We start from the raw sequence: 14,082 nt of genomic DNA, 5'->3' as shown, positions 1-14,082 counted from the left end.
GTTTTGTCCAACACGTTCGTTGTTCAATGTTCTTTTTTGATGACAGCATATACTTGGTCTTGCCCTCATTGACCACTAAACCCATCTTCTTCGCTTCCGTCGCAATGCTCAAAAACGCTCCACTGACATCACGCTTTGATCTTCCAATTATGTCAATATCATCTGCGTATCCGAGTAATTGGATGGACTTTTGGAAGATTGTGCCTCTAGTGTTGACGGTAGAGATTTGCACAATTCTTTCAAGAACGATGTTGAAGAAGTGGCATGACAGTGCATCGCCTTGTCTAAAACCTTTTTTGACATCAAATGCATCGGTGAGATCTTTTCCCACATTGATAGAGCAGCGTGCATTCTCCATAGTCATTCTGCACAAACTCTCTTCTTCTGCTCTTCCCTATAGATACTGTCATACGCGGCCTTAAAATCGATAAAGAGATGGTGGGTATCAATTTGAAGCTCCTGGGTTTTTTTTCCAACATCTGCCGTAGTGTGAATATTTGGTCGATAGTGGAGTTTCCTGGTCTGAAGCCACACTGATAAGGACCAATCAGGTTGTTGACGAACAGCTTTAGACAATCACATTATACGGCAGAGAGGATCTTATATGCAATGTTAAGGAGACTGATGCCTCTGTAGTTAGCACAATTTACAGGGTCTCATTTCTTATGTATCGGGCACACTCTGCTGAGATTCCACTCACTCACTTTTTCCACCTATGAAGCCAGTGTTCCTCTCTCTTCTTCTGCTGGTAGAGCTCGCGAGTAGCTCTGGTCCTTTTGTGCAGCGCCGTGTCGTATGCCTCTTATATCGTTGCATGCGCTTGCCGGCATTCGTCTTCAAACCAGGGGTTTCGCTGTGGTGGCCGTGTGAAACCTAGCACTTCAGAGGCATCATCTCTGATGGCTGCAAGGCAATGTTGCTACTGGTTTTCAATGCTTAATGCAGGCAGCATAGGACTCCTTAAGAGGTTATTAGAGACTCGATCGGAAAAGGACATGGCAGTCTCTTGCGATTGTTGCCGTCTAACGTCGAATCTTCTCATAGTACTTCCTTGTTTTGGCTTGGATCGGGATATCCGTAGCCGTACCTTGGCTACAACAAGGTAGTGGTCCGGGTCAATGCGTGCAGCGTGCATTCTCCATCGTCATTCTGCACAAACGGATAAGTTTGACAGGGATGCCAAAACTAGACATTGCTCGGTAGAGCTCTTCCCTATAGATACTGTCATACGCGGATTAAAAATCGATAAAGAGATGGTGGGTATCGATTTGAAGCTGCTGGGTTTTTTCCAAGATCTGCCGTAGTGTGAATGTTTGGTCGATAGTGGAGTTTCCTGGTCTGAAGCCACACTGATAAGGACCAATCAGAGGATCTTATACGCAATGTTAAGGAGACTGATGCCTCTCTAGTTGGCGCAGTTTAGAGGGTCTTCTTTCTTATGTATCGGGCACACTATGCTGAGATTCCACTCATCGGGCATGCTTTTTTCCGACCATATTTTACTGATGAGTAGTGTATGCTCCCTACCAAGTCATCGCCCTTTGAATAGTTCGGCAGCGATGCCTTCAGCTCCAGCAGCTTTGTTTGACTTAAGTTTAGATATAGCTATCTTTACTTCGTCAAGGTCGGGTAGGCGGAATTGTTGATCTGCGTCGCCGAGGTTGAGTGGTTCTATCTCCCTTACTGCGGAATTCGGTTCGTCTTCGCCGTTATATAATTTGGAGAAGTGATCTTTCCATAGTCTCAGCATTGACTGCGGTTCTTCTACGATGTTCCCCTGATCGTCTTTACATGCTTCGGTTCGTGGCTGGTACCCTTGGGAGGTTTTTTTTACCTTTTGGTAAAATTTACGAACCTCATTCCTGTTATGACATCCCTCTATATCCCCGATCGCGCGCTTCTCATACTCTCTTTTTTTCCATCTAAGAAGCCGATGTTCCTCTCTCCTCTTCTGCTCGTAGAGCTCGCGAGCAGCTTTAGTCCTTTTGTGCAGTGCCATTTTGTATGCGTGCGCATTCGTCGTCCAACCAGGGGTTTTGCTGTGGTGGCCGTGGGAAACCTAGCACTTCAGAGGCGGCATCTCTGATGGCTGCAAGGCAATGTTGCCACTGGTTTTCAATGCTTAATTCAGGAAGCATAGGTCTCCTTAAGAGGTTATTAGAGACTCGATCGGAAAAGGACATGGCAGTCTCTTGCGATTGTTGCCGTCTAACGTCGAATCTTCTCATAGTACTTCCTTGTTTTGGCTTAGGTCGGGATAGTCACTGGCTACAACGATTTAGTGGTCCGATTCAATGTTGGCCCCTCGTTATGTTCGGATATCCTGTACACTGGGGAAGTATCGTGCGTCGATCCACGTACAAGCAATGTGGTCAATCTGGTTGACGGTTGATTAATCAGTAGATTTCCATGTCTCCTCGTGGATATTGAGATGTGTGAACTACATACCACCTACCAGATTGTCTCGCTCCACAGCGAAATCGATCAGCTTGAATCCGTTGTCGGAGCTAGTGTCGTGCAGGCTTTATCTCCCGATTATGCCACCAAAGATATCTTCTCTTCCTAGCTTGGCATTAAAATCTCCTAAAACAATGTTAATGTCATAGCCAGGGCATTCGTCCGCTGCCGTCTGGATAAGGAGAGGTGCCTTAGTAAAAACACTTGGTTTACACTTGAATTAAAATCATAGGTTAAAAAAATGAGATTCTGTCTAGAAAAAATTGGAGTTTCGAGCTGATCATCATAACAGTACTTGATCGATTTCACTCATTTAGTAATGATCTAATAGCGTACAAGATGACTAAGAAAAATGGGTTGGTTGACTAATGTTGACTGAGTGCAAGTCAAAGGATCTCATGTTTTCAATTAACCTTTTGTCAGTTAAATGGTAACAGTTAAAGTCACCGCATACGATAATGTTCGAAGAGATAACAGTAATTTCTTCAATAACTCTATAGATTTGTTCCAAATCGATATACCTATTAGGTCTTTAGAGGGTTCCCAAGAGAAGATTACCTTCACTGCCTTTAACTTCCAAAAACAAATACTCACAAGAAGAGCCGGGTAAGTAATAGTATAACTTCTTACAGATAAGGTTTTTCTTGACATATACATATATAACATATATCAGCACCTACTCCGCGGTTCCACCTCTCAGACCGGAAAATCCTATATTCGCTAAGAAAGTATGTTGCATCCTTCACAGGTGCAGAGAACCACGTTTCGGAAACACAGATCGCATCGATTTGCGATTCTTCAAAAAGTAATCAAAATTCATCAATCTTTTTCATCAAACTCTGAACTTTGAAACCGTCACGTCGACAACTCAAAACTTTTAACAAGTACCGATCAATTTTTAGTAATGACATCGTTTTTACTTATCAAATATCAAGAAATGGTAAAGGTGTCAATTCAATATTAAGCCTCTTATATATTTTTTTTATATTAAATTGAATTCAAAAAGAAATTCCCCAAAACATATATTTTAATTTATAAATTTTCAGTTTCTGTGGAATATCCATTAAAATATCATTTATGTGCATACCAAATTCACAGAACCTTAATATTTATTTTATTAAATAGTTATTTGCATTTAAATATGTATAAACGAGATGAAATAATTAATTTATATCAATACATATTTATACTTTTTTTATCTTCATTTTTTAAGTATCACATCATTACTTTTATCTCTTAACAAAGAATTTAAAAAATATATAACTCCCTACAAATGTATAATTAAAATCAAGAGTTTTCTTTTTTTTCCATTTTTTAAAGTTCGTGAAAAAAGTACTTGCGCGTGGGTTATTTTAAGACTCAATAAATGCATATTTATCATGTTATTTTAATTAAAGATATATACATACAACATGCATGAAGATATAAACAAAAATATAAATAAATTTATTAATGCCTTTAAAACGTGTGCGCCTGGTGCAAGATTTATAATATTCTCACAATGTGTGGGGATTTTTTTTTCAACTGTTACAGTTTATTCTTTTTTAAATTTTTAATTGAAATAAATTAAAAAAAGACATAATTTCTTGAAAAATAATTTAAACTCATGTCATTTTATGATAATAAATTGAAAATTCCTTTTATAGTTGAAGGCTGAAATAACTGTGGTTGAATTAATTAAATAATTTAATTTCTGGAATCTTGAATTATCTTGAAACAAGGCCATATGTTAAATGAAGTAATACAACAAATTAAAAGTTCAAAGCTGCCAGTTATAAGCTACTTTCAACTGTATTACATTTTTTAAACTACAAACAAATCAATAATTCAATAAAATGGTATTTAAGGGGTCGTTTTCGAATGAATCACATGTTTTGATTTTGCAGGGAATCAACCAACAAAAAGAAGTGTTTCTGACATCCCTGACCCTGAACCATATTTTTAAATAAACATGCATTTCCTTTCTGGGAAATACAGTTTTTGTTCCCTTCAGTTTTATTTTGTAAAGTTTTGTTGTTTTTCTTTTGGTATTTTTCTATTTTACCACTTTTCAATTTGTTCCCATTTAAAATTGAAAAACTAAAATAAATCCAATGATCTTCATAAAATTCACTTTTGTTTATTTAGAAAAGAAAAAGAATTCATCGGGGAAATTGTTTGCATTTGTATCTGTGCATTGAACTTGTATGCGAATGGGAAATTTATTTTCAAAATAAGCTTTTTCTTTATTTCTTTATCTTCTTTTTTCTCTTTATTCGTTTCTTATCTTATTTTTATCTTATTGTATGTATACAGTTTTCCGTTTTCCGAAGATTGGTATATTTATTTTTTTAATTCAATACACTCGCACACATTTCACGTTTCACGACACATAGCTCGATCGGTTCCGTTATAAGAGAAAAATGTTCTTTAATTTGATTTTCCTTGGCCAAGAATAACTTTTTCCCCCGATAAAAACGAACCCCTCATTTGCCTTGTCGTCGCGTCACCCTCTCAGAAAAGTCAAGACGCACCGGAACGAGGCGATGAAATGAGGGAATTCTTTATTTCCTCTTTTCTCGTTCGATGTGCGGCAAAACGGTTTTTCAAAAATTTAGTGTTACTTTTGCTATAGTGCTGTGCTAATTGCTCTCGCGAAAAAAACGGTTTTTAAACAATATTTTTTTATAAATTGCAATATCCGCTTTAAGTTAAGTTATAAAGTTCTCCGGGTAAAAGAAGGAAAACAAAAAAGATTCCTCGGATGAAGTTTAAATTTACACAAATTTAATTTTCCAACGATTTTAGTTTTAAGTTTTTTTTTAATGTTAAAAATGTCGTTTGAATTTTGTAAATTTAATTGTGAAACATTCTGCGAGATAAAATTCGACCACAGGAATATTGTGCGAAAAGTTATTTAAAATTCTTTAAGAAATTACTTAATCATACTTAAAAAAAATATCAAACTACAGTTTAAGAGAATTAGTGAAAAATTAATAGATTTAACCTAAAATTTTAAATAAAATCCGTAAATTTTGAAACAAACCGAAATAAAAGTAATTACAAAAAAAAAACGTATTATTCGGATTCCATTTGCAACTTTAGTCTGATATTTGCTTTTATTTCCTTGGAATAAAATAACCAGGAAAAATATAAGACAAAGGGCAAGGGTAAGTGTCACTAAAGTCACAAACTACTACGAGTGCCTAGTACCTAAGTTTTCTCTCCCCGTTTTCTGAATTTATTTATTTCCATACATATATATATTTTTCCATTTTAAAATCATGGATATTTTGTGTTGGAACATTCTGACAATGACACGTTCTTTGTTCTGAATCTGACTCTGAGTCTGAGTCAAAAAAAAAAAACAGAAAAAATAAAGAACACATTTTCTGATATTGCAGTTTGTCGTGTCTTTGTAATTTTCATTCGAAAAATTTTCTACTGAAAATTCTGTGTAGGAAAATTGAGGTCATTGTGCATTTTGGTGTGATTTGCAGGAAAACAAAACAAAACAAAGCCTTGAATAAATTGGAAATGTGCGGGTGGGCGATGAAATTGGTTAAACAATGCCAACAATGGAAACTTTGCAGTTCAGTAAAGTTCAGTGTTTTTGTTGTATTTGTTGTTGTTTTAGTTTAGTTTTTTTTTTTTTCTTTTTTTGAGGACGATGATGATGATGATGGGGAAAAGATAACATTTGAATATGAAAATTTTGTAGACAAACTCAAGATATTTTCTGTTTTTAAAATATAAAATGAAAAACAAATGAATACTTTAATAAAGGAAATGAAAAGTTAGAGTGCATCAAAATATATTTATAGAAACATTTATTTTTGGTGTTCGTTATGAATTATTGAAGGACTATATACTGATAAGAAATTGTTTGGAATTACTAATTATTGCTTTGTTTTGTTTGAGTTTTAAAGTAAAACGTTGTCGTTTTGTTTTGAGGTTCAACTTATTTACAAAAGAATACTTTTAAGGCAAATAAGAAATAAAAGAAACAATATTTTTAAGAAGTTGGGTTTTCGGAAATATACAAGTTTTTAAAATAAGAGTTTTCATCTTGAATAGCCCGTTATTTGGGAAGCTGTGACTTTTGAAGCTGAAGTCTTTTGATAAGTAAAAACTACGTTTTTCTTAAAATGGAACAACAAAGACTTTAAAAACACATCTTAATTATGAAAAATGATTACAAAAATAGAAGCAATCCCAACTTTCGATAAAAGTTTTTTAACTTGTTATTTCTCACAATTGGCTACTGAAATCTTGTGATTTAATATCTTACGCTTTTTCCTAGGGTGACTTATAAAATATGCTCCACAGTGGATGGAATACTTTAAGTTATCAATAATATACAGCCTCGCAATTGTGCGAGTTGGTCATGGAGAATTTCATGAAAATGATGATGGGGTGATATTGTAGTCGAGGCGTCCATTTGATTGATTTCAGTTTTATTGTTAATGGCATACCTTTATCTTTGAAATGAATTAAACACATGTTGATTTACTCACGAAGAAACTCGATTTTGTTTAATGGCGAAATGAAACCTCTTATTGCAAAATCCTAGCAAATCTTTAGTTCTTGAATTAACAAAAAAAAAAAAACTAGTAAATTCTTACGCAGTTAAAGAAAATTTGTTGATGTTGAGATTGATCAAACAACATCGGTCTTAAAATAATATCGGGCATTGCTAAATTACAACAAATTAATGAAATTGCCAAAATGTTATCTTTATTAATATCAACAATTTATGGCATTTAATGTTTAGAAACTATTTTTGGCATATGGCAACCGTGAAACCGATATTGGAACTCTAATCTGCCGGTCAAACTTTTCACCGAACATAACCAGCCTTATTTCGTTTAAAGTTCGTCAAATGTTTGCTATCAGTGAAGAACAGAGATTTAAAAAGCTCCCCAACAAAATTTAATATAGTTCCCATTTTGTTCTCATACTGTAAGACATATTGCTCTGGCTTTTAACTTTACTTATTTTTACTTTTGTATGGACAGCAAATGATTTCCAACATATGAATCATGTCCAATTTCGTTTAAACGCCGATAGTTTTTTAAAACCGTGCTCGTTTTTATCGAAATATTTAAAACCCTTTATTAATTTTGAGCATGCTATTGGGTGGCGCAACAGTCCGTTGTGAACCAGGGCCTAGTGACTTACAACTCTCAACCATTCCTGTGTGCGAGTAATGTTGTCAGGAATAGAGGGGACCTACAGTTTATATGCCGAATCCGAACGGCTAATTTTTGAGAAAGCACTTTTTTCATGACAAGATTTACTCTTGAAGGATTTGTCAATTCCAGGCAAGAGGCAGTACCCGCGCAAATTAAGGTGGCACAGGCAGGGATTGAACCCAAGACCCCTTGCATGACAGTCCAACGCACTAACCATCATGCCACGGGTACCATACGTTTTGGTTATCACAAGTCAACAAGGTTATGTAGCTTGAACTCATATTATACTTCTTGTAAGGTTTTTGAAGACTTTAGTACTTTAAAATCTATCTTTCACGTGAGATTTTTGAGGTACAACCTTTTTCTAATCTGGTACAATTTTTGGACCTATGATTTTTCAAATCCACAATCCTTTAACTAACGTTTCCGTCTAAAATTTGTTAGTATCTTATTTTTGTTCTAACCTTAAAACCTGGTGAAGAAATTATACTTAAACGGTTCTTAATCACAAAACGATATAAATGCATTTTTTAGGAATTAATAGTCTTATAACATCATGTTTTTGGATTAAATTGAAAAAAAAAACAATACAAATAATGTTTAAAATGAATATATTTGAGTTTCAGCGTATACAGCAAAAATCTTAGTTAAAACTAAAACGAAAAAGAGGCTGGGATGCGACCCTCACTGATAACTTCCCATCCCGTCTGTCGATTTGTCTTGCTTAAAAGTTTGTAGTTTGTATACATGTACTTTTACCAAATTTGCGCACTATTTTTTGTAGATTTTATTTTTTATGAAAAAAACGGACTGTTGGATTTTTATATAAAAATTACAGAATATTGTAAACAATATTTTCTCTGAAATAAAATAAGTTTGAAGCGAATATTTTTAATTTTTTGAAAAGCTATTTGAGCCGAAAGTAAATTTTTACCAAGTTTTAGTAGGTATTGTTTTTTTTTAGAGTTTTATTGTTCGTAAAAAACTTGTCAATTCGAATTTTTTAAAAATTTTACCAAATGTTGAAAACAATATTTCTTATAAGATAAGATTAGTTTGAAGCCAATATTTAAAATTTTTGAAGAGATATTTGAGTAGAAATTCAATTTTTTCCAACTTTTATACATTTTTTCAGGTTTTTATTTTTTGTAAAAAAACTGTCAATTCGATTTTTCTTAAAATGTGTCATAATGTTGAAAACAATATTTCTTATAAGAAAAAATTAGTTAGAACCTATTATCTCAAAGTTTTTAAAAGATATTTGAGTCGAAAATCATTTTTTACAAAATTTTGTTAATTTTTTTTCGGTTTTTAATTTTTTGTACAAAAACTGTCAAATCGATTTTTTTTCAAACTTTAACTGAATGTTGACAACAAGATGTTTTGAAAGATAAAAGTAAATTAAAGCCAATATCTCAAAGTTTTGAAAAGATATTTGAGTCGAAAATCAATTTTTACCAACTTTTATACATTTTTTTTTTTAAGTTTTTATTTTTTTTTGTAAAAAAAACTGTCAATTAGATTTTTCTCAAAATTTTTTCTAAAAATCTTTTATTTCGACTCTAGGGACCTTGAAACGTCGAGAAATGTCAAAATTTTCAATTTGACAAATCGGACCCATTACAATAACTTCCTATGGGAAGTTAATAATGTATTCAAAAACACAAAAGAATTAAATTCGAAGTTATTTAAAAGCCTTAAGACCCATAAGCCATCTAACGATAAAGATTTGTACTTTTAGAACAAATCGTATAATATTCTTTACGATGTAAATAACCTTAAAAATTAAGTATTTTCACAAATGTATATTAAAAAACATTATAGTCAAAAAATGAGGTGGGATTCTGATTCAGAACAACAAATTCCTTTAAGAAGTTACAGATACATTTTTTCTTACTTTAATAAATTTCCTAGTTTTAAAAGATAAACAGAAATGGTTAAATTCTATGACTTTGTGGTTTTAGTTTTGTTCTTAATTTAAAATTAGTAGTCTCATGAATATTTAAAAAAAAAAAAAACTAAATTTGGGGGCACTACTGATGGTCAATTAAGGACTAGTGATTTACAACTCTGAACCTTTCCTGTGTACGAATTATGCCGAGGATAAAGGAGACCTATGGTTTATTGCTTTTCATCTCAAAAATCACTTTGTAGCATTTTTCAAGAGGCTTCAAATCTCTGCAATTTTTTTACAGTAGCTTGGGACATGTATCCGAAACTCCTAATTTGTATAGCCCAAATGCCATGTTCGGATATCACTTGTATAAAATATCTGTCGTTACACAGGCTGAGAAACACAGTGGCATTTGCAAGTCCAATTTTTCAATTCGGGAAATTTGTAATTATCGACTTGTATTAAGCGTTGACAACGAAACGCTTACCAAAGTTTTTTTTTTCCAGAGAAATATGGATGTTGCAACACCAAAATCCAACCTTAACGATTAGTTTTTCTATATTTCATTTTGTTTCTACCTGTCCCAAGTTCGAAAATGTTGCCAAATTTGGTTTATCAATCCAAATATTTGCTAACTTCTTTTAAACCAAAATGTAGAATGTATCAAAATAACCAATTGAAAAAAAAACCCATTTTCATAAAATTACTGCAGTTTAACGATAATAGAAAATAAAATACAAAAATATTCTCTAATTGAATAAAATAAAAAAAAACTACAGCCATTACAATTATTATCTCCGTCGGCCTTCCCATTAAGGCGGATATATTAATTTTGCGTATGATCATTTGAAAAGTTACATAATTCAATTTTTGAACTAAAGTTCGTCTTAAAATTGCCAAAACGGTTGATAAACGACATCCTTTCTGAGAAAAAAAAATGAGTTATAATATAAATGTTTGTTTATTAAAACTTATTGACCTTTGTAAATTCATAATGTAGTTTATTCAATAGAATTCCTGAAGATTTTCCAAATATACAATCCCAAGGTTCAATATTCCGTTCACACAAAAAATAATGTTCAAAATGGGTATTTTTAAGTTTGAGCACATAAAGCTAACATCGGAGTTGGGATTTGGAAGCAGCACTAAAAATTAACTAGAGAAGAATTATTTAAGAACATAAAGGATTTACATTCAAGGTTTTTCAAAACTTCAGTTAGATTCAAATAAAAACCTAAGAGTTCTTGGTGAGGTACTTAAATGATTTAAACAGTATTTAAATGGTAAAGAGATTTGACATTTGTGAAAATGTGGTTCAATACATTTTTAAGGACTACATTACGTTTTACCATAGCCTTAAAAACGGCCTATTTTTTACATTTTCAGAGAAGTACATTTATAAAACTAGGTGAGATTTCAATTCTGGACCACTTATTTCTCTTAAACCCACAATACAAAATCAATCATGTTTTTATTTACAAGTGGTATGCAAGTAAAGCAGTCATCGTTTAATTGTATAAATATTAGAAAGATTTTTTTTCCTAATTATATTATATGAATTTTTGACATGTGTTTTTTAGTTTTGTTCTTAATTTAAGATTAAACTAATTAAAGTTTTGTATTTTTTTAATGCGTAGCGTCAAAATGCTTACCCCAAAAAACATACATATACACATTTAAGGAAAATGAAAACTTAGTTAATTAATTAGAAAACTTTTTCGTTAAAAAACACGGTACTTGACGCCGTTGTAGAGTTGAAGTGGCACGTACAAATTAAATTTGGTGCCACTAAAGCTCGTCTAAAACCTGTATACGAGTAATGCCTTGGATGAAGGGGGTTTTTGCACGAATATAAATGGCTACCTTGAAAATAGCTTTGTATATTAAGAACACTTTTGGAGCTTTTGTCAACTCCTCACAATAGGCAATACATTAATAAATTAGATAGTGTATAAGCATGTAGAGAACCAGGGCCTACTGACTTACTACTTTCAAGCACTCCTGTAATATCAGGGATGGAAGAGGTCTACAGTTTTTATGTCGAATCCAATTTTTTCATGATATGATTTAATTTTGGAGGACTTGTCAATTCAAGACCTAAGATCTTTCGCATAATAGACTTACGCACTTTCCACCACTTTTAATACAACAAGAGGCAATACCCATGATAAAAAACTTTTATTTGACATTAGCAGGAATTGAACTTAGTCCTACCTATCGAGCAACGGTTACTACATGAGTATTGTTCTCACTTCAAAAACGACAATTTTACATTTTCAGAATCTCAGTCTCATTAGCCGCAAAAGTAAACTTGACTAAGTGCTCTTTAAGTTTAGTAAAAAATAGCTTCGGCCATAATGGCCCACGGTTCGTAAAGGTTGTTCTGGTGCAAGTCTTTGGCATAATTATTTCCCAAAGCAGAGCGAAAAAAAAATCAAACACTCTTTATTAGTATAACAGGAAGATGGTTTTAAAATATCCAATATAAATATTTTTTTTTTCTAGATTAAATGTTGTTTGTATTTACAAACTCAAAAAAGTTGACAAATTTGGTTTGTCAGCCCAAATATTGGTCAACTTCATTCTAATAGTCTTATTATTTTGTAAACGCTATACTAATCTGTTTCTATCAATTAATGCCAAATTGACGAGTATATATTGGTAAAAAAATATGACTTAAAACGCCAATTGCATTCGAAAATTGAATTAATTTCTTTAGGACAAAAATAGAGGCATAAAATATATGTCTTCGGGGTCTTAAGTTTTAGCATTTTAAGACCTTAAACTAAAATGTAAGATTTACAAGTGGAAACAAAATATGAAAATACTCATTTTTGTAAAAGTGTTACAGCTGTTTAAAGAGAATAGAATATTCAAAAATATTCTGCAAATGAATAAAATAAAAAAAAAACACATTACAATTATAATATCTGACGGCCGTCCCATTAAGGCGGATACATTAATATTGCGTATAATCATTTGAAAAGTTAATTCAATTCTAGAATTAAAATTCCATATTAACGTCTTAAAAATGCCAAAACTGTTGATGAACAACATCCTTTCTGAGACAAGAAATTGAGTTATAGTGATGTTGAATTTTTATTGTATAAATGTTTGTATATCAAAACCATTCGGTTAAATAAATTCAATCAATAAGATAAACAGATATGAATGACGTGTTGATTCTCCAGATACGTTTTAGCTTAAATTGCGGAAAAAAAGAATACTTTTTCTTTGAATAAGTTATTCATTCACGAATGATCAAACATGTATGAGGTATGTGCCTATGTATGTATATATGTGCATAGATGTATGTAGATGTGAATGTTATATTTACACCCTTGTGGGTGTTTGCCAAAATCTATGGGGGTGGAAATCTGTTGCTTTCAAATACGATTTTCGTCATTTTGTTGTTTTTTTTTATGTTTTGGTTTTGGTTTTGGTTTTTTGTGTTTTTTTTGAATCTTCATAAATATTGTGAAATTTATATAGTGAAACAAAATAAACGATTTGGGGGCGGTATGCACTCGACACCACCGATACAGTCACGCATGTATGAGTATGAGTTGCGTAGGTTGGTTTTCATGTTGCTCATTTTCTATTCAGGAAACTCGCTCACTCGTTGTTCCTTTTTTTTCAAAGTATCTGATTTATTTCCATCTTATTTATCAATCGGAAGGATTTGACTTTTTTCCTTCCTAAGATTAAAAGAAAGAGTACACAACAAAAGAAGAAACGGAGGAATTTCGAGTGTGTATATAGTGATGATTATGGTGGTTAAAACAAAAACCCCTTATACAAACAATCAAATTGATTGAGAATAAATTATTATTTTGTTTTCAATTTGTCAATTCCAATGAAAACAAATTCAATATGCTAAGTGTTCTTAGGAATATTAGGCACTTAAGGGCCTAACAAACGAGTAGAGTAATAAATTTAATAAAAAATAATCAAATTCTTAGAATCTATAGGTAAGATTTTTGAGTCTTTTGAGTGGTAGTAAAATTAAAATTAGGTAGGTGGACAAACCATTACGTTGATGTAGACAGTGAAATGGCAGAACTAACAATATCATATCTAAAAGGCTTTACAAATTCAATTTAAAAATAAGTTGTTTACTTACTTGTATCAGTGCATACCACAATTCTTTTGAAATTACATAAAATAACCTTTTAGTTTAAATAAAACAAGAACTGGCATACTGGGCGTATACGTATTTTTTAAACAAAAATGATCTCCTTTTTTGGTTGTGGATGTTAACATTGGTTTACATAGATTTAAAAAAAATTAACGGTCAAAATGTTTACCAAGAAGAATGTTTCAAGATTATGATAAACAGGAGACTATTTGTGATGAGGCTTAATATAATAGAAAAGTAATAAATATCGGGATTGCCAATAGAGATTTGATAACTTTGAATTTATATTTGTAAACGCAACCCTTCGCTTACTTCGCTAATCATTGACAAATTATAAAAATGTAAAAATTTTCTTAGTCGGTGACCTCAACTTTAAGAGCGTTAACTCTAATTTGCGGTCGTAATTCTCGCACGTGTGT

General features: G+C 32.3%; 1 protein-coding gene across 4 annotated transcripts in view; it reads left to right on the top strand.

Moving 5' to 3' along the window:
* The window catches only part of LOC129952702 (RING finger protein nhl-1), a 162,235-nt gene that overhangs the window by 46,777 nt on the left and 101,376 nt on the right, over positions 1 to 14,082 (top strand). The window contains exon 1 of one of the 4 annotated variants that reach the window (XM_056065477.1): positions 5,065 to 5,606. The exons of the other annotated variants lie outside the window; for them this stretch is intronic. The gene's annotated coding sequence lies outside the window, so the exon portion shown is untranslated. Of the gene's footprint in view, positions 1 to 5,064; positions 5,607 to 14,082 lie in introns of those variants that run through there. 4 annotated transcript variants of the gene reach the window in all.

The sequence above is a fragment of the Eupeodes corollae genome, chromosome 3 (assembly GCF_945859685.1).
Source record: "Eupeodes corollae chromosome 3, idEupCoro1.1, whole genome shotgun sequence".
Lineage (NCBI taxonomy): Eukaryota > Metazoa > Arthropoda > Insecta > Diptera > Syrphidae > Eupeodes > Eupeodes corollae.
This window is presented reverse-complemented; position numbering and strand designations above follow the sequence as displayed.